The sequence below is a fragment of the Bufo bufo genome, unplaced genomic scaffold (genome assembly GCF_905171765.1).
Source record: "Bufo bufo unplaced genomic scaffold, aBufBuf1.1, whole genome shotgun sequence".
Taxonomy (NCBI): domain Eukaryota; kingdom Metazoa; phylum Chordata; class Amphibia; order Anura; family Bufonidae; genus Bufo; species Bufo bufo.
The window spans coordinates 19,614-38,389 of record NW_024400075.1 but is presented as its reverse complement, the minus strand read 5'-3'; the positions used below and the strand labels follow the sequence as shown (position 1 = coordinate 38,389).

General features: G+C 38.8%; 4 non-coding genes across 4 annotated transcripts; all 4 read left to right on the top strand.

The window, feature by feature from the left end:
• Positions 1-3,642: 3,642 nt before the first annotated feature.
• On the top strand, positions 3,643-3,724 carry TRNAS-GCU. Its single transcript has one exon. It is a non-coding gene; the product is annotated as a tRNA-Ser (tRNA).
• A 6,088-nt stretch (positions 3,725-9,812) lies between these two features.
• TRNAS-GCU lies at positions 9,813-9,894 on the top strand. The gene has a single exon. It is a non-coding gene; the product is annotated as a tRNA-Ser (tRNA).
• Positions 9,895-15,211: 5,317 nt separating this feature from the next.
• Positions 15,212-15,293, top strand: TRNAS-GCU. Its single transcript has one exon. It is a non-coding gene; the product is annotated as a tRNA-Ser (tRNA).
• A 2,154-nt stretch (positions 15,294-17,447) lies between these two features.
• TRNAS-GCU lies at positions 17,448-17,529 on the top strand. The gene has a single exon. It is a non-coding gene; the product is annotated as a tRNA-Ser (tRNA).
• The last annotated feature ends 1,247 nt before the right edge of the window (positions 17,530-18,776 follow it).

The window sequence follows — 18,776 nt, the reverse complement described above, 5'->3', positions numbered from 1 at the left end:
CATTTTAGGTTAAGTAATGGGTTTAAGTTGTTTTAACTATGATTTGTGGTCAGGTGTCTTTTTGATCACTACATGAGTACTACAAAAACATTTTTCTTAAATAGAGTCACATTATTTACTAGAATTGCCTTCACCTTAAGGACACAAAGTGCAATCCTTCTTGGTCTTTGCAGTAGGGATTGTGGGAAAAATTGCCATCTTTTAAAATTGGTTGATCAGTTATTTAGAATTAGCAGGGTGTTATCATTTCTTTACAGGTACATCGGTGATGGTGAAGAACAGCATGAAAGTCATCCCTTGACCTCGTGGTAGCGCGTCTGACTCCAGATCAGAAGGTTGCGTGTTCAAATCTCGTCGGGGTCAGTTATTCTTTTCATCATAGAATGAGTAAACAGCATAACATTAATCTGCAATTACAACCTGTAACGCTTACTCTCTTAAATAGAGTAAAATTTGGCATGGTGTTAACTTTCCTTAAGATTGAAAAATCTGAGCATTTTGTCATTTTAGGTTAAAGAAAGTGTTGAAGGTGTTTTTAACTAAGATGTTTTGCTTAACAGTAAGAGCAAAAGGACCATACATCAGTCTTAACCAGCAGTTGGTCCTCAAACTATTTTTGACTGCATGATGGTAACCAATGTCATGGCACAATGGTACCATGTCTGACTCCATATGACAAGGAAGGGTGTTTTTAAGCACATTGAGATCCGAAGCGCCTTTCGGTTTGATGTGAGTAGCGGAAATACCTTCTTAATTGCTGATGGCATGTCTTTAGATCACCCTGAGGTCATGTTTTTTTTGGCATATAAGATACAGTCTAATTAGGGTGATAAACTCCTCCCTGACTGCCAATATGGAAAACAAAATAACTTCTTAAACCAGTTCTGAATATTCCATGGCTGAATAAAAGCTGGCCAGGTAACTATTGAGCTTTTTAACAAATCAAGGATCTCAACATTCTGTGTTGGAAAGGTCCATAGTCTCACTCCACTTACTGGAAAGAATCATCATGTTTACTGATGGTGAAATCTTTCCTGTAGAAGCAGTGGATGCCTATTTATCCTGGATTTAGGCCTAGGTGTAGAAAGATCATTACACCGATCTTTCTACTGTTCATTCGAGTATTTGTACATATATTTAGATAGCCCAAAAGCCGAAATACTGGTGACGGAAACGCATAAGTTTGCTGGTCAGTGCTACGGATATCTTCTCATACTAGACTTCATAGCGAAATTACCAGGTTTTAAACCCAATTTAGTTAATGAAATGGGAAAAACGAATCTTTAGAAATTTCATAGAGAGGAAATGCTCACTCTCAGTGTCCCATTCTAAACTGGAACTAACTTTCTCCTAGAGGCACACTATTCACTCTTTCTTATTAGTAGTTTTTTGACATCATGAGGGAAAAGCAAGCTTCTATTAAAAGTAGTAGAGCAATTGGTTAGAAGAGGCAGGCAGTAGGCATTTTGTCAAAAAGGCATTGGAGAGAAACAGGGTCAGAAAGCTAGGTATTGACTGATCTTGTAGCGTAAGAGTTGCGTGTCAGAGTGTTGTGCGTTTCTATAATATCGTGGTCAGCTGTCCTTTTTATTACCAAAAGAGTACTACAGACACATTTTTCTTAACTATAGATACATTATTTACTAGAAATCCCTTCACCTTAATAGCAGAAATAGCAATCCTTTTTGTTCGTTGCAGCGTCAATTGTGGGTAAAATTGGCTTCTTTCAAAAGTATTGTATCAGTCCTTTTGAATTACGAGGGTATTAACATTTCTTCAATGTATACAATCAAAGTCCCTTTTAAAGACCCTCGGGATATTTATATAATTGTAGCAATGGTCTGTTGAGACCTGTAATCCCTGTAGGGGTCCCTAACAAATGTTAAAATTTTTGTCTTTATTGTTTAATGGACAAAACACTCTATACAAAACAACAATACACTTTAAAATCATTAGTGCTTCAGTGTATGTTATGGGGTAGTGCCGGAGTAGTGTAATTACATTTTCAGGAAGTGACTACATATACGGTGAATCGGGATCCCTAAATAGGGCAACCTCATCCCACCAGCTGGTATGGGATGGTATTACCACTGGCGGTTACCGATTCAATTTGCTGACAATGGATCACCTACAGGAGCACTGGTGAATATGCCTCTCCTGCCAATGTTTGCTTCTATCTAGTACCTTATTTTAAGGTTACTAGAAAAATAACAATGTTGCTAGTCCTCTATATTGGATGGCTGTTTGTCTCAGCCACAAGGCTGAGTGATATCACCAGTCTCCCTAGCCACTGTTTGCCTCCTCTCTGCCACTGATTACAGTCTGCACTCCGTCTTCTATTGCTATATCCTACAGGCAACGACCGCCACTGTAGTCAAATTCCTGTGCTGTGACACTCTCCTTGTCTACTCGGCTATGTACCGCCGCATGTTAGTAACAATTTCCTTACACTGTGCACTGTACTAAAAGATGTTCCGCTCTATACCACCCCTCCCGACATGTTTCGCCACTGGCTGTGGCTTCGTCAGGGGATGCGGGGTATATGAGCTCATATTTACCATTATATTGTGGGGCAACCCAAAGTTGAATGAACCTCTTCCCTGTCTGGGTGCCGGGGCCTAAATGTGTGACAGTGGCCTGTTCCAGTGGTGGGTGACGTGAAGCCTGTTCTGCTATGACATGAAGACAGATTCTGCGCTGACATAAGGCCAGATTCTCTGTTACGGGACCGCTCTCCTCTGTCTGGGTGCCGAGGCCTAAATATGTGACAGTGGCCTCTTCCAGTGGTGGGTGACATGAAGCCAGATTCTCTGCTATGGCATGAAGAGACTGATTCTCTGCTGACATGAAGCCAGATTCTTTGTTATGGCATGAAGAGACTGATTCTCTGCTGATGTGAAGCCAGATTCTCTGCTATGGGACCTCTGTCCAATTGATATTGGGTCATTTTTATTTTTTTAATTTTTATTTTAATTCATTTCCCTATCCACATTTTTTTGCAGGGGATTTACCAACATGTTGCTGCATTTTGCAGCCCTCTAGCTCTTTCCTGGGCTGTTTTACAGCCTTTTTAGTGCCGAAAAGTTCGGGTCCCCATTGACTTCAATGGGGTTCGGGACGAAGTTCAGTTCGGGTTCAGATCCCGAACCCGAACATTTCCGGGAAGTTCGGCCGAACTTCTCGAACCCGAACATCCAGGTGTTCGCTCAACTCTACTACCCACGCTACCCAACGTGCCCTTTAGAGCATCCAGAGAGAAATCATCATGGAGACCTAGGCCAAAACTCCTCTAGACACGCATTTATTTGTGACCCAGTATAGACTGTGAGTTTTAGAACTATGTTAATATAGGAGTTTTTTAAGAAAAGGAAGATACCCCAAAATTACCAAATTCTAACAACTTTAAGAAAAGCTCCAAGCACTTGCAGAACGACAAGCATAAGATAATGACCAAATGTATTGACGTCTGTTTTGGTTACTTGGCCTTTGTTTTTTTTATAGCTTTTTTTTTTGTATCAGTGAGGGGTGGTGAAGATATTTGTATTTAAGAGGAAACCCCATAAGAATGCAAATTACGTTCTTCATAAATTGCAAATGTGGTAAGCCATGTGATGTCGTGCAAGAATTAACGGCAATCAACTAGACGAGGTGGCCGAGTGGTTAAGGCGATGGACTGCTAATCTATTGTGCTCTGCATGCATGGGTTTGAATCCCATCCTCGTCGCAAACCTTTCTGGAGGTTATCTTTACCGTTTATTCACAACTCCACGGTTTTCTTTACACTATCTTAATGGCTATGACCCCTTGTAGGGTGAATATTTGCAAGAAAATCGATTAACTGGTGCCTACATTTTTTAAATAGTGGTATTGTCGATAGGGGCCACAATGGTCAATGACTAATCTTACCCGATAGAACTCCATTTGAAACTTTTAGTCAGATTCATACAAACAAACCCGGGTACTAATTTCTAAAGTGTCAATACAAGTACTGCTTAAGTGTAGAGTAAATTGGCATATTAATTATTGTTCTCTAGCTGGGAGTAAAAATTTTGGTTACCCCCAAAAGATACATAGCTTTCATAAATCAACATAAAAATAGTCCCCATCGCAGCTCCAAATGACTGGAGATTAAAGTTACCATAAAATAAGAAGTAGTTATGATCCAGAATGAATTATATTCATTTCACGATTAAACCAACTTGTTTGGATGGTAGCTTCACCAGATGTTTGAAAGGTAGTTTAAAAATGTACTATTGACAGCCTATGTTCAGGATAGGCCACTCATTTCTGATCGGCAGGGGTTGGACACCCCACACCCATTCCGATCAGCTGTTTTGAGGTAGCTCACTTCACTTTGAATAGCTCTACAGTAACTAGCTCTGTCCACTACATAATCTGCCACTAAATCTGTGTCTTACATCTAGATTAAGATGGAGATTTGCCACGGAATTGCTGTTGATTTCATCCTTCCCTTTGCAAGGTGTGAAATCGGCAGCCAGTCAGAGACAAATTGGCATGTAAATGCTCATGAAAAACCACTTGTTAAGCCTGAGGATTTTGAGGCATATTTGTTTGTGGCATAAAATTCAAGCCCGTGTGAATTCACCCTACGAAGGTGACACTTAGGGCTACCAGGAGCCAACACTTGTTCAATTTTAGACTCAACAACTCAAAGATGCGACATGTCCTCCAAAAATGCCCACGGCTCTCCCACCAAGAGCCTTAAAAAGGTATCACTATATGCAGAAAGAAATTAGAAATAGTCCGTTTTTTTAAGAAGTTTTCTGCAGAAAACAATGCTCAGTTACCCTTTAGGGTGATGTTAGAGTGTGTATTTAGAAAAATACACAATTTTTTGCGGCATTATTCTTTCCATTTTTGGAAACTTTGCATTTGTCTTGCATTTTCTTCTCATTTTTGTGTGTGTATGTTTTTCATTCTATTTTCATATAGTGCAATACTACTGGTTGCTTTCTCTTGACATGTGTATATTGATCAATGACATTAAAATATAGCTTTTATTACTAACTAATTAAAATGGAAATTAACTACCTCACCTAATGTTAAAACTATCTAATAGAGCCTCTGATATGCCGTTTATTTTGCTAGCTGTGCTATGATAGTAGTGGCCTGGTAGCGGCGCGCTTGCTCCAGTCACCACTCAGTGATACTAAGCGGAGTCTCTATTTGTAACGCACAGAGGTCTATTTTAGCCTAAAAACTCATACACTGCCCCCCGACATGTTTCGCCATATACATGGCGTCTTCAGGGGCACAGGCAGTCTACAATAAGATGCGAGTGACGCGACCTATTTATAACCTCCTCTTTTGTGACGTACTCCGTCACTGACTAGTTATTTTGTACTTTGTTGTATTGTTCCTAGTATCGGATATCCCGATTCGTCAGTTCTTCCTATGGGTCTGCTCTGTTTTGGTGACGTCTGTGATCCCGCGATTTGATCCGAGATCTCGCGCATGTCACCGCACTTAGATTTTTTGTTAGTGCTATTCTCCTGACGAAACGTTAGCCGAAGCTGTAAGTTATGAATTGGGATGAATATCTATAGTTCTTATGGGTACCAACTTTCATTCAAATGATCAAACTTTATTATACTGCATTTAGTAGAGATTTTCTATGCTGACCTGCTGATAGTTCTGCGCATGCTCCCATCCTTATACAGATCTTCAGAAATTATTCTGTCATTGCTATGGGGCTTTTATCGATTCTCCTGCGCTTGCTCAGGCACTTAGTTTTTGATATGCTATATTAGCTGATAGTGTTTTGCTTGGTAATAGCATACTTTCTCTACTTTATATGCTGTACAATATTTGGTATAATTGATTATTGATATTGATGAATATTATCACTGGATTATTAGGTCTTTATTTTTGATTATTTTCAAATATTTATTTTTTATGTAACATTTTTGTTTTTTGATATTTTGTTACCCGTATTTTACCCGTATTTTAACATATCATTTTTCTTCTTATTTATTATTTTTTATTTTTTATTGTTTTTTATTATTTTGATATGAATTAATAATATTTTAGTAATATTTTGTTTTCTGTATTTTGACATATTTTTTATTATTTTTAATTATTTTGATATGAGTAAATAATAGATGATTTGTCCTTTTTCTTTATTTTTTAGATTGAGTTGAGTCTGCTCGGAGGTAATTTATTTTATATAATTATTAATTTTTTATTTTAATATATTATTTATTGTTGATGGTTCTTCGCTTGTCACTTATCTATTATTGTATGGTAGGTGGTCTAATTCTAATTTATTATTTATTATTTCTTTTGATAATAATAATTGTTATTGGCAATATTGATAATGTCATTTTTTACAAGAAGGATGCATAGGTAAATCCTTCATTGAGTCCCTGGGGTGAAAGACTTTTTAGTCTATATATCCAGCGTGTTTCTTCACGCTGTAATTTTTTGTCTAAATCGCCCTGTCTAGGGCCAGGCTTGATTTTTATTATGCCCCATATTTTTAAACTGTCGCTTTTACCATTATGCTCAGCTTGGATATGTTTAGATAGTGTGGTATCTGTTTTGAGATTTATATCACTGAGATGTTTTGAAACTCTTCTACGAAGCTCTTGGATGGTTTTTCCCACGTATATTTTGGGGCATCCGCATTCTATAGCGTAGACTACTCCTGTAGTCTTACAGTTGATATATTGATCGATTTTGTAGATTTTGTTATCGACTGGATTTTGGAACTGCTTACATGCTCTCATTTTACTACAGAACTGGCAATTACCACACGGATAGGACCCTTTAGTGGTGAGCCACGTTGTTTTTGCTTCTGTTTTTTGATAGTTTTCTTGAAAGTGGCTGTGTACTAGTTGTTCTTTTAGATTGGGCCCTCTTCTGTATGTTATTGTGGGATGTTCAGATATGACATTTTTAATGTCATCATCCAATTTTAAGACATTCCAATATTTATTTAGGATTTTACTCACTTCTTGATGTTTGATATCGAAGGTGCCAATGCACCGTACTGTTTTTTTAGGTATTGGAGTTTTATTATTTTGAAGTAGGTCAGTCCTGTTTTTTGCCTTCGCCTTCCGATAGGCCTTATGAAGCACTTTTTTTGGGTACCCACGTTCTATAAATCTTTGATATAGAGTACAGCTTTCACGTTCGAAAGCTTCATCAGTGGAACAATTCCTTCTCGCTCTCAGGTACTGGCCCACTGGTATACCTTTTTTGAGTGGCATGGGATGGTAGCTTGACCAGTGGAGAAGGCTATTACTTGATGTCGGCTTTCTGTATATCTCTGTTATGATGATTCCATCTGTTATCTTAAGGGTAATATCTAAGAAATTGAGTTGGTGTTCATCAATTTCTCCAGTGAATGTGAGTCCTACAGTGTTAATATTAAGAATTTTTACAAATTCGTGAAATTCTAGCTTAGGGCCTTCCCACAGTAGGATGACGTCGTCAATATAACGACCCCAATATGTGATATGCTTTGTAAATTTACTATGTGCCTCAGTGAAAACTGTTCTATCTTCCCACCACCCTAAAAAAAATTTGCAAAATTCGGTGCACATTTCGTACCCATTGCGGTACCAGTGGTCTGCAAATAATAATGAAAGTAGTTGTGTGTGAGTAGAAATTGTAGTATTGACAGGACAAACTCGTTATGTTCTTTGTATTGTGTTCCTCTGGTATCCAAATAGTATTTTATTGCTTCTAGGCCTTTTGAGTGTTGTATGCTAGTATATAGCGCCTCAACGTCCAGACTTGCTAATAGCATCTCCTTATCAACAGATATATTTTGTAGTTTCAACAGTACATCTTTGGTGTCCTTTAGATATGATGTCAGACTGGGGACAAATGGGGATATCACCTCGTCGACATAGGCACTTAGGCCCTCACATAAACTTTAATTTCCCGATACAATTGGTCTCCCTGGGATGGGAACTCGGTTTTTGTGTATCTTTGGGATGGCATAAAATGTTGCCATGACTGGATTAGGTTTGAACATGACTTTGAACTCCTCCTTAGTAATAAGATTTTTTTCCTTAGCATGTTGTAGAATATTTTTTATTTCATGAACATATTGAGTGGTTGGATTAGTTTTTAATTTTTTATAAGTATTTTTATCTTGTAAAAGGTCCATGACCATGCTTTTGTACTCTTTTTTCTCCATAACCACTATGTTCCCCCCTTTGTCTGACGGCTTTATTTCTAAACTTTGATTTAGAATTAATTCTTGTAAGGCTATCTTTTCCTTAGCTGTGAGATTACTATTAACATCTGATTTTTTAGCTTTTATTTTTTGTAGTTCTATGGTGACTAGATCTACAAAGGTTTGTATATTATTATATTTCGTGAAGGGTGGTGTGAATTTTGACTGGGGGCTCATAGTGGTAAATGGTGCTTTAGGTACTGGAATTTGACCAAGATGTTCCTGTTGTAATTCTTTCAATTTTTGGACTGCTTCTTGTTCACGTCTTATCATTTCTTGGGTATCTTTTTCTTTATTTTTAAATTCTTTATGTAGAGCCAATTTTCTGGCAAATAGATTTATATCTTTTACCCAAGTGAAGCAGTCAAAATATGGTGCTGGTGTATACGAGAGTCCTTTTTGTATAAGTCTTTCATGTTCAGAATCCAGGGAAATATTTGATAGATTGATTATTTGCATCTCAGAGGTGCTGTGGGGGGGCAGTGTATGAGTTTTTAGGCTAAAATAGACCTCTGTGCGTTACAAATATAGACTCCGCTTAGTATCACTGAGTGGTGACTGGAGCAAGCGCGCCGCTACCAGGCCACTACTATCAGCTAGCAAAATAAACGGCATATCAGAGGCTCTATTAGATAGTTTTAACATTAGGTGAGGTAGTTCATTTCCATTTTAATTAGTTAGTAATAAAAGCTAAATTTTAATGTCATTGATCAATATACACATGTCAAGAGTAGGCAACCAGTAGTATTGCACTATATGAAAATAGAATCAGAAGTGCCTCTACATGTGTATGGTATATCTTTGGAACAAGTGTATGTTTTTCAGGTACATGGCATTTTTACTTCAAAATGTAGCATGTTCTAGGTATGGGTTTTTATCAGGCCGTTTTCCCATACACTTCTCGAAAGTAGAAAGAATGCTTGAAAATGCACAAGTGAAAAATTTCTAACCATAGAAACTGGACAAAAATAAACATCAACAGGGTGCTTTTACAAGACCCCACAAAAAGGTATCTGTCAAGGCAACCTTAAAGTGAACACGAGAGCAAAGGTGCCCAGCTCAACACTACTATTTTAGCCAGCGCATAGAGCAACTGCAAAGACTGCATATTTCAAATGGAGGATCTTCCATGTCCATGCAACTGCAAAGATTTACTAAGATAACACCCGCCCATACACTACCCACGCTACCCAACGTGCCCTTTAGAGCATCCAGAGAGAAATCATCATGGAGACCTAGGCCAAAACTCCTCTAGACACGCATTTATTTGTGACCCAGTATAGACTGTGAGTTTTAGAACCATGTTAAGATAGGAGTTTTTTAAGAAAAGGAAGATACCCCAAAATTACCAAATTCTAACAACTTTAATAAAAGCTCCAAGCACTTGCAGAACGACAAGCATAAGATAATGACCAAATGTATTGACGTCTGTTTTGGTTACTTGGCCTTTGTTTTTTTTATAGCTTTTTTTTTGTATCAGTGAGGGGTGGTGAAGATATTTGTATTTAAGAGGAAACCCCATAAGAATTCAAGTTACGTTCTTCATAAATTGCAAATGTGGTAAGCCATGTGATGTCGTGCAAGAATTAACGGCAATCAACTAGACGAGGTGGCCGAGTGGTTAAGGCGATGGACTGCTAATCCATTGTGCTCTGCATGCATGGGTTCGAATCCCATCCTCGTCGCAAACCTTTCGTGAGGTTATCTTTACCGTTTATTGACAACTCCATTGCGTTGACACCCCTGTTGCGCACGGTTTTCTTTACACTATCTCAACGGCTATGACCCCTTGTAGGGTGAATATTTGCAAGAAAATCGAATAACTGGTGCCTACATTTTTTAAATAGTGGTATTGTCGATAGGGACCACAATGGTCAATGACTAATCTTACCCGATAGAACTCCATTTGAAACTTTTAGTCAGATTCATACAAACAAACCCGGGTACTAATTTCTAAAGTGTCAATACAAGTACTGCTTAAGTGTAGAGTAAATTGGCATATTAATTATTGTTCTCTAGCTGGGAGTAAAAATTTTGGTTACCCCCAATGATACATAGCTTTCATAAATCAACATAAAAATAGTCCCCATAGCAGCTCCAAATGACTGGAGATTAACCCCTTAAGGACGCAGGGCGTATCGGTACGCCCTATTTCCCGAGTCCTTAAGGACTCAGGGCGTACCTGTACGTCCTAACTTGAAATCAGTATTCCGGCGCCCCAGGGGTTAATCAGAACGGGATTTCGGCTGAAATCCTTCAGCCGGCATCCTGTGACCCCCCCGTGTCGGCGATCGCAGCAAACCGCAGGTCAATTCAGACCGCGGCGATCAGAAACTTTTGAGTGCCTATAATCAATATTTTTCACCCCCCCTGCACCCCTGCACGATTTGATGCCGGCGGGTGGTGCGAAGGGGGTGTCGCATGCGGTGGGGGCGTTGCGGGAGGCGGGCGGTGCGGCAGGCGGGAACACGATCCCCCGCCCGCCTCCCCATGAATGATCGTTGGCTTCTAGTGGTTATACCAGGGTGCCAGCACATTGCTGGCACCCTGGTATAAACGGCTGACATCTGTGCAGATGTCAGCCGTTTAACCCTTTCCATACCGCGGTCCGTACGGACCGCTGTATGGAAAAAGTTAACTGTCATCGGTCAGGGAGCTCCCTCCCTCTCCATCGGGGGGCTGCTGTGCCTTTGCAGCCCCCCGATGGAGAGGGAAAGAGCCCCCAGAGAGCCCCCCTCAGCCCTGTGCTTACCCTTCCCCGTCTGCGAAGTTGTGGCAGACGGGGAAGGTTCCCATGGCAACAGGACGCCTGCTCAGGCGTCCTGCTGTCCATGGTGCTAAACAGATCTGTGCTAAAAGCATAGATCTGTTCAGTGTAAGTAAAATACAGTACAGAACAATATATATTGTACTGTACTGTATTATACAGACATCAGACCCACTGGATCTTCCAGAACCAAGTGGGTCTGGGTAAAAAAAAAAGTAAAAAAAAGTGAAAAAAGTTAAGATAAAAAAAAAAACATTCATCACTGAATAAAAATTAAGAAAATAAAATACACTACACATATTAGGTATCGCCGCGTCCGTAACGACCTGATCTATAAAACGGTCATGTTACTTTCCCCGCACGGTGAACACCATAAAAATAAAAAAATAAAAACTATGAGAAAATTGAAATTTTGCCCACCTTACTTCCCAAAAAATGTAATAAAAGTGATCAAAAAAGTCACATGTACGCCAAAATAGTACCAATCAAACCGTCATCTCATCCCGCAAAAATAATACCCTACCCAAGATAATCGCCCAAAAACTGAAAAAACTATGGCTCTTAGACTAAAGAAACACTAAAACATGATTTTTTTTGTTTCAAAATGAAATCATTGTGTAAAACTTACATAAATAAAAATAAAGTATACATATTGGGTATCGCCGCGTCCGTATCGACCGGCTCTATAAAAATATCACATGATCTAACCCCTCAGATGACCTCCGTAAAAAATAAAAACGGTGTAAAAAAAGCCATTTTTTGTCATCTTACGTCACAAAAAGTGTAATAACAAGCTATCAAAAAGTCATATGCACCCCAAAATAGTGCCAATCAAACCGTCATCGCATCCCGCAAAAAATGAGACCCTACTCAAGATAATCGCCCAAAAACTGAAAAAACTATGGCTCTTAGACTATAGAGACACTAAAACTTTTTTGGGTTTTAAAAATGAAGTTATTGTATAAAACTTACATAAATAAAAAAAATTGTATACATATTAGGTATCGCCGCGTCCGCGACAACCTGCTCTATAAAATTACCACATGATCTAACCTGTCAGATGAATGTTGTAAATAACAAAAAAAAAAAAAAACGGGCCAAAAAAGCTATTTCTTGTTACCTTGCCGCACAAAAAGTGTAAAAGAGAGCAACCAAAAATCATATGTACCCTAAACTAGTACCAACAAAGCTGCCACCTTATTCCTTACTTTCTAAAATGGGGTCACTTTTTTGGAGTTTCTACTCTAGGGGTGCATCAGGGGGGCTTCAAATGGGACATGGTGTCAAAAAAACCAGTCCAGCAAAATCTACCTTCCAAAAATCGTATGGCATTCCTTTCCTTCTGCGCCCTGCTGTGTGCCCGTACAGCGGTTTACAAACACATATGGGATGTTTCTGTAAACTACAGAATCAGGGCCATAAATAATGAGTTTTGTTTGGCTGTTAACCCTTGCTTTGTAACTGGAAAAAAAATATTAAAATGAAAATCTGCCCAAAAAGTGAAATTTTAAAATTGTATCTCTATTTTCCATTAAATCTTGTGCAACACCTAAAGGGTTAACAAAGTTTGTAAAATCAGTTTTGAATACCTTGAGGGGTGTAGTTTCTTAGATGGGGTCACTTTTATGGAGTTTCTACTCTAGGGGTGCATCAGGGGGCTTCAAATGGGACATGGTGTCAAAAAAACAGTCCAGCAAAATCAGCCCTCCAAAAACCAAACGGAGCACCTTTCACTCTACGCCCTACTGTGTGCCCGTACAGTAGTTTACGGCCACATATGGGGTGTTTCTGTAAACGGCAGAGTCAGGGCAATAAAGATACAGTCTTGTTTAGCTGTTAACCCTTGCTTTGTTAGTGTAAAAATGGGTTAAAATGGAAAATTAAGCAAAAAAATGAAATTCTCAAATTTCATCCCCATTTGCAAATAACTCTTGTGCAATACCTAAAGGGTTAACGAAGCTTGTAAAATCAGTTTTGAATACCTTGAGGGGTGTAGTTTATAGAATGGGGTCATTTTTGGGCGGTTTCTATTATGTAAGCCTCGCAAAGTGACTTCAGACCTGTAGTGGTCCCTAAAAATTTGGTTTTTGTAAATTTCTGAAAAATTTCAAGATTTGCTTCTAAACTTCTAAGCCTTGTAACATCCCCAAAAAATAAAATATCAATCCCAAAATGCTACAAACATGAAGTAGACATATGGGGAATGTAAAGTCATCAAAATTTTTGGGGGTATTACTATGTATTACAGAAGTAGAGAAACTGAAACTTTGAAATTTGCAAATTTTTCAAAATTTTTGGTAAATATGGTATTTTTTTATGCAAAAAAATTAACTTTTTTGACCCAATTTTAGCAGTGTCATGAAGTACAATATGTGACGAAAAAACAATCTCAGAACGGCCTGGATAAGTCAAAGCGTTTTAAAGTTATCAGCACTTAAAGTGACACTGGTCAGATTTGCAAAAAATGGCAAAGTCCTTAAGGTGAAATAGGGCTGAGTCCTTAAGGGGTTAAAGTTACCATAAAATAAGAAGTAGTTATGATCCAGAATGAATTATATTCATTTCACGATTAAACCAACTTGTTTGGATGGTAGCTTCACCAGATGTTTGAAAGGTAGTTTAAAAATGTACTATTGACAGCCTCTGTTCAGGATAGGCCACTCATTTCTGATCGGCAGGGGTTGGACACCCCACACCCATTCCGATCAGCTGTTTTGAGGTAGCTCACTTCACTTTGAATAGCTCTACAGTAACTAGCTCTGTCCACTACATAATCTGCCACAAAATCCGTGTCTTACATATAGATTAAGATGGAGATTTGCCACGGAATTGCTGTTGATTTCATCCTTCCCTTTGCAAGGTGTGAAATCGGCAGCCAGTCAGAGACAAATTGGCATGTAAATGCTCATGAAAAACCACTTGTTAAGCCTGAGGATTTTGAGGCATATTTGTTTGTGGCATAAAATTCAAGCCCGTGTGAATTCACCCTACGAAGGTGACACTTAGGGCTACCAGGAGCCAACACTTGTTCAATTTTAGACTCAACAACTTAAAGATGCGACATGTCCTCCAAATATGCCCACGGCTCTCCCACCAAGAGCCTTAAAAAGGTATCACTATATGCAGAAAGAAATTAGAAATAGTCCGTTTTTTTAAGAAGTTTTCTGCAGAAAACAATGCTCAGTTACCCTTTAGGGTGATGTTAGAGTGTGTATTTAGAAAAATACCCCATTTTTTGCGGCATTATTCTTTCCATTTTTGGAAACTTTGCATTTGTCTTGCATTTTCTTCTCATTTTTGTGTGTGTATGTTTTTCAGGTACATGGCATTTTTACTTCAAAATGTAGCATGTTCTAGGTATGGGTTTTTATCAGGCCGTTTTCCCATACACTTCTCGAAAGTAGAAAGAATGCTTGAAAATGCACAAGTGAAAAATTTCTAACCAAAGAAACTGGACAAAAATAAACATCAACAGGGTGCTTTTACAAGACCCCACAAAAAGGTATCTGTCAAGGCAACCTTAAAGTGAACACGAGAGGAAAGGTGCCCAGCTCAGCACTACTATTTTAGCCAGCGCATAGAGCAACTGCAAAGACTGCATATTTCAAATGGAGGATCTTCCATGTCCATGCATTTCGAGGAGGGCTGACCAAGGTGCTTTAAAGTGTCATTGAGTTTTCAAAAAACATTTGATAAGTCATAGGGGCAATTTAAAAGTTTTGATCGAGTGGGGTTATGAAATCTGTGCTACTGCCATGTTTTACTCAGGAGACATGGTGTTTTACTAAGATAACACCCGCCCATACACTACCCACGCTACCCAACGTGCCCTTTAGAGCATCCAGAGAGAAATCATCATGGAGACCTAGGCCAAAACTCCTCTAGACACGCATTTATTTGTGACCCAGTATAGACTGTGAGTTTTAGAACCATGTTAAGATAGGAGTTTTTTAAGAAAAGGAAGATACCCCAAAATTACCAAATTCTAACAACTTTAATAAAAGCTCCAAGCACTTGCAGAACGACAAGCATAAGATAATGACCAAATGTATTGACGTCTGTTTTGGTTACTTGGCCTTTGTTTTTTTTTATAGCTTTTTTTTTTGTATCAGTGAGGGGTGGTGAAGATATTTGTATTTAAGAGGAAACCCCATAAGAATGCAAGTTACGTTCTTCATAAATTGCAAATGTGGTAAGCCATGTGATGTCGTGCAAGAATTAACGGCAATCAACTAGACGAGGTGGCCGAGTGGTTAAGGCGATGGACTGCTAATCCATTGTGCTCTGCATGCATGGGTTCGAATCCCATCCTCGTCGCAAACCTTTCGGGAGGTTATCTTTACCGTTTATTGACAACTCCATTGCGTTGACACCCCTGTTGCGCACGGTTTTCTTTACACTATCTCAACGGCTATGACCCCTTGTAGGGTGAATATTTGCAAGAAAATCGAATAACTGGTGCCTACATTTTTTAAATAGTGGTATTGTCGATAGGGACCACAATGGTCAATGACTAATCTTACCCGATAGAACTCCATTTGAAACTTTTAGTCAGATTCATACAAACAAACCCGGGTACTAATTTCTAAAGTGTCAATACAAGTACTGCTTAAGTGTAGAGTAAATTGGCATATTAATTATTGTTCTCTAGCTGGGAGTAAAAATTTTGGTTACCCCCAAAAGATACATAGCTTTCATAAATCAACATAAAAATAGTCCCCATAGCAGCTCCAAATGACTGGAGATTAAAGTTACCATAAAATAAGAAGTAGTTATGATCCAGAATGAATTATATTCATTTCACGATTAAACCAACTTGTTTGGATGGTAGCTTCACCAGATGTTTGAAAGGTAGTTTAAAAATGTACTATTGACAGCCTATGTTCAGGATAGGCCACTCATTTCTGATCGGCAGGGGTTGGACACCCCACACCCATTCCGATCAGCTGTTTTGAGGTAGCTCACTTCACTTTGAATAGCTCTACAGTAACTAGCTCTGTCCACTACATAATCTGCCACAAAATCCGTGTCTTACATATAGATTAAGATGGAGATTTGCCACGGAATTGCTGTTGATTTCATCCTTTCCTTTGCAAGGTGTGAAATCGGCAGCCAGTCAGAGACAAATTGGCATGTAAATGCTCATGAAAAACCACTTGTTAAGCCTGAGGATTTTGAGGCATATTTGTTTGTGGCATAAAATTCAAGCCCGTGTGAATTCACCCTACGAAGGTGACACTTAGGGCTACCAGGAGCCAACACTTGTTCAATTTTAGACTCAACAACTTAAAGATGCGACATGTCCTCCAAATATGCCCACGGCTCTCCCACCAAGAGCCTTAAAAAGGTATCACTATATGCAGAAAGAAATTAGAAATAGTCTGTTTTTTTAAGAAGTTTTCTGCAGAAAACAATGCTCAGTTACCCTTTAGGGTGATGTTAGAGTGTGTATTTAGAAAAATACCCCATTTTTTGCGGCATTATTCTTTCCATTTTTGGAAACTTTGCATTTGTCTTGCATTTTCTTCTAATTTTTGTGTGTGTATGTTTTTCAGGTACATGGCATTTTTACTTCAAAATGTAGCATGTTCTAGGTATGGGTTTTTATCAGGCCGTTTTCCCATACACTTCTCGAAAGTAGAAAGAATGCTTGAAAATGCACAAGTGAAAAATTTCTAACCAAAGAAACTGGACAAAAATAAACATCAACAGGGTGCTTTTACAAGACCCCACAAAAAGGTATCTGTCAAGGCAACCTTAAAGTGAACACGAGAGGAAAGGTGCCCAGCTCAGCACTACTATTTTAGCCAGCGCATAGAGCAACTGCAAAGACTGCATATTTCAAATGGAGGATCTTCCATGTCCATGCATTTCGAGGAGGGCTGACCAAGGTGCTTTAAAGAGTCATTGAGTTTTCAAAAAACATTTGATAAGTCATAGGGGCAATTTAAAAGTTTTGATCGGGTGGGGTTATGAAATCTGTGCTACTGCCATGTTTTACTCAGGAGACATGGTGTTTTACTAAGATAACACCCGCCCATACACTACCCACGCTACCCAACGTGCCCTTTAGAGCATCCAGAGAGAAATCATCATGGAGACCTAGGCCAAAACTCCTCTAGACACGCATTTATTTGTGACCCAGTATAGACTGTGAGTTTTAGAACCATGTTAAGATAGGAGTTTTTTAAGAAAAGGAAGATACCCCAAAATTACCAAATTCTAACAACTTTAATAAAAGCTCCAAGCACTTGCAGAACGACAAGCATAAGATAATGACCAAATGTATTGACGTCTGTTTTGGTTACTTGGCCTTTGTTTTTTTTTATAGCTTTTTTTTTGTATCAGTGAGGGGTGGTGAAGATATTTGTATTTAAGAGGAAACCCCATAAGAATGCAAGTTACGTTCTTCATAAATTGCAAATGTGGTAAGCCATGTGATGTCGTGCAAGAATTAACGGCAATCAACTAGACGAGGTGGCCGAGTGGTTAAGGCGATGGACTGCTAATCCATTGTGCTCTGCATGCATGGGTTCGAATCCCATCCTCGTCGCAAACCTTTCGGGAGGTTATCTTTACCGTTTATTGACAACTCCATTGCGTTGACACCCCTGTTGCGCACGGTTTTCTTTACACTATCTCAACGGCTATGACCCCTTGTAGGGTGAATATTTGCAAGAAAATCGAATAACTGGTGCCTACATTTTTTAAATAGTGGTATTGTCGATAGGGACCACAATGGTCAATGACTAATCTTACCCGATAGAACTCCATTTGAAACTTTTAGTCAGATTCATACAAACAAACCCGGGTACTAATTTCTAAAGTGTCAATACAAGTACTGCTTAAGTGTAGAGTAAATTGGCATATTAATTATTGTTCTCTAGCTGGGAGTAAAAATTTTGGTTACCCCCAAAAGATACATAGCTTTCATAAATCAACATAAAAATAGTCCCCATAGCAGCTCCAAATGACTGGAGATTAAAGTTACCATAAAATAAGAAGTAGTTATGATCCAGAATGAATTATATTCATTTCACGATTAAACCAACTTGTTTGGATGGTAGCTTCACCAGATGTTTGAAAGGTAGTTTAAAAATGTACTATTGACAGCCTATGTTCAGGATAGGCCACTCATTTCTGATCGGCAGGGGTTGGACACCCCACACCCATTCCGATCAGCTGTTTTGAGGTAGCTCACTTCACTTTGAATAGCTCTACAGTAACTAGCTCTGTCCACTACATAATCTGCCACAAAATCTGTGTCTTACATATAGATTAAGATGGAGATTTGCCACGGAATTGCTGTTGATTTCATCCTTCCCTTTGCAAGGTGTGAAATCGGCAGCCAGTCAGAGACAAATTGGCATGTAAATGCTCATGAAAAACCACTTGTTAAGCCTGAGGATTTTGAGGCATATTTGTTTGTGGCATAAAATTCAAGCCCGTGTGAATTCACCCTACGAAGGTGACACTTAGGGCTACCAGGAGCCAACACTTGTTCAATTTTAGACTCAACAACTTAAAGATGCGACATGTCCTCCAAATATGCCCACGGCTCTCCCACCAAGAGCCTTAAAAAGGTATCACTATATGCAGAAAGAAATTAGAAATAGTCCGTTTTTTTAAGAAGTTTTCTGCAGAAAACAATGCTCAGTTACCCTTTAGGGTGATGTTAGAGTGTGTATTTAGAAAAAAAAACCATTTTTTGCGGCATTATTCTTTCCATTTTTGGAAACTTTGCATTTGTCTTGCATTCTCTTTTAATTTTTGTGTGTGTATGTTTTTCAGGTACATGGC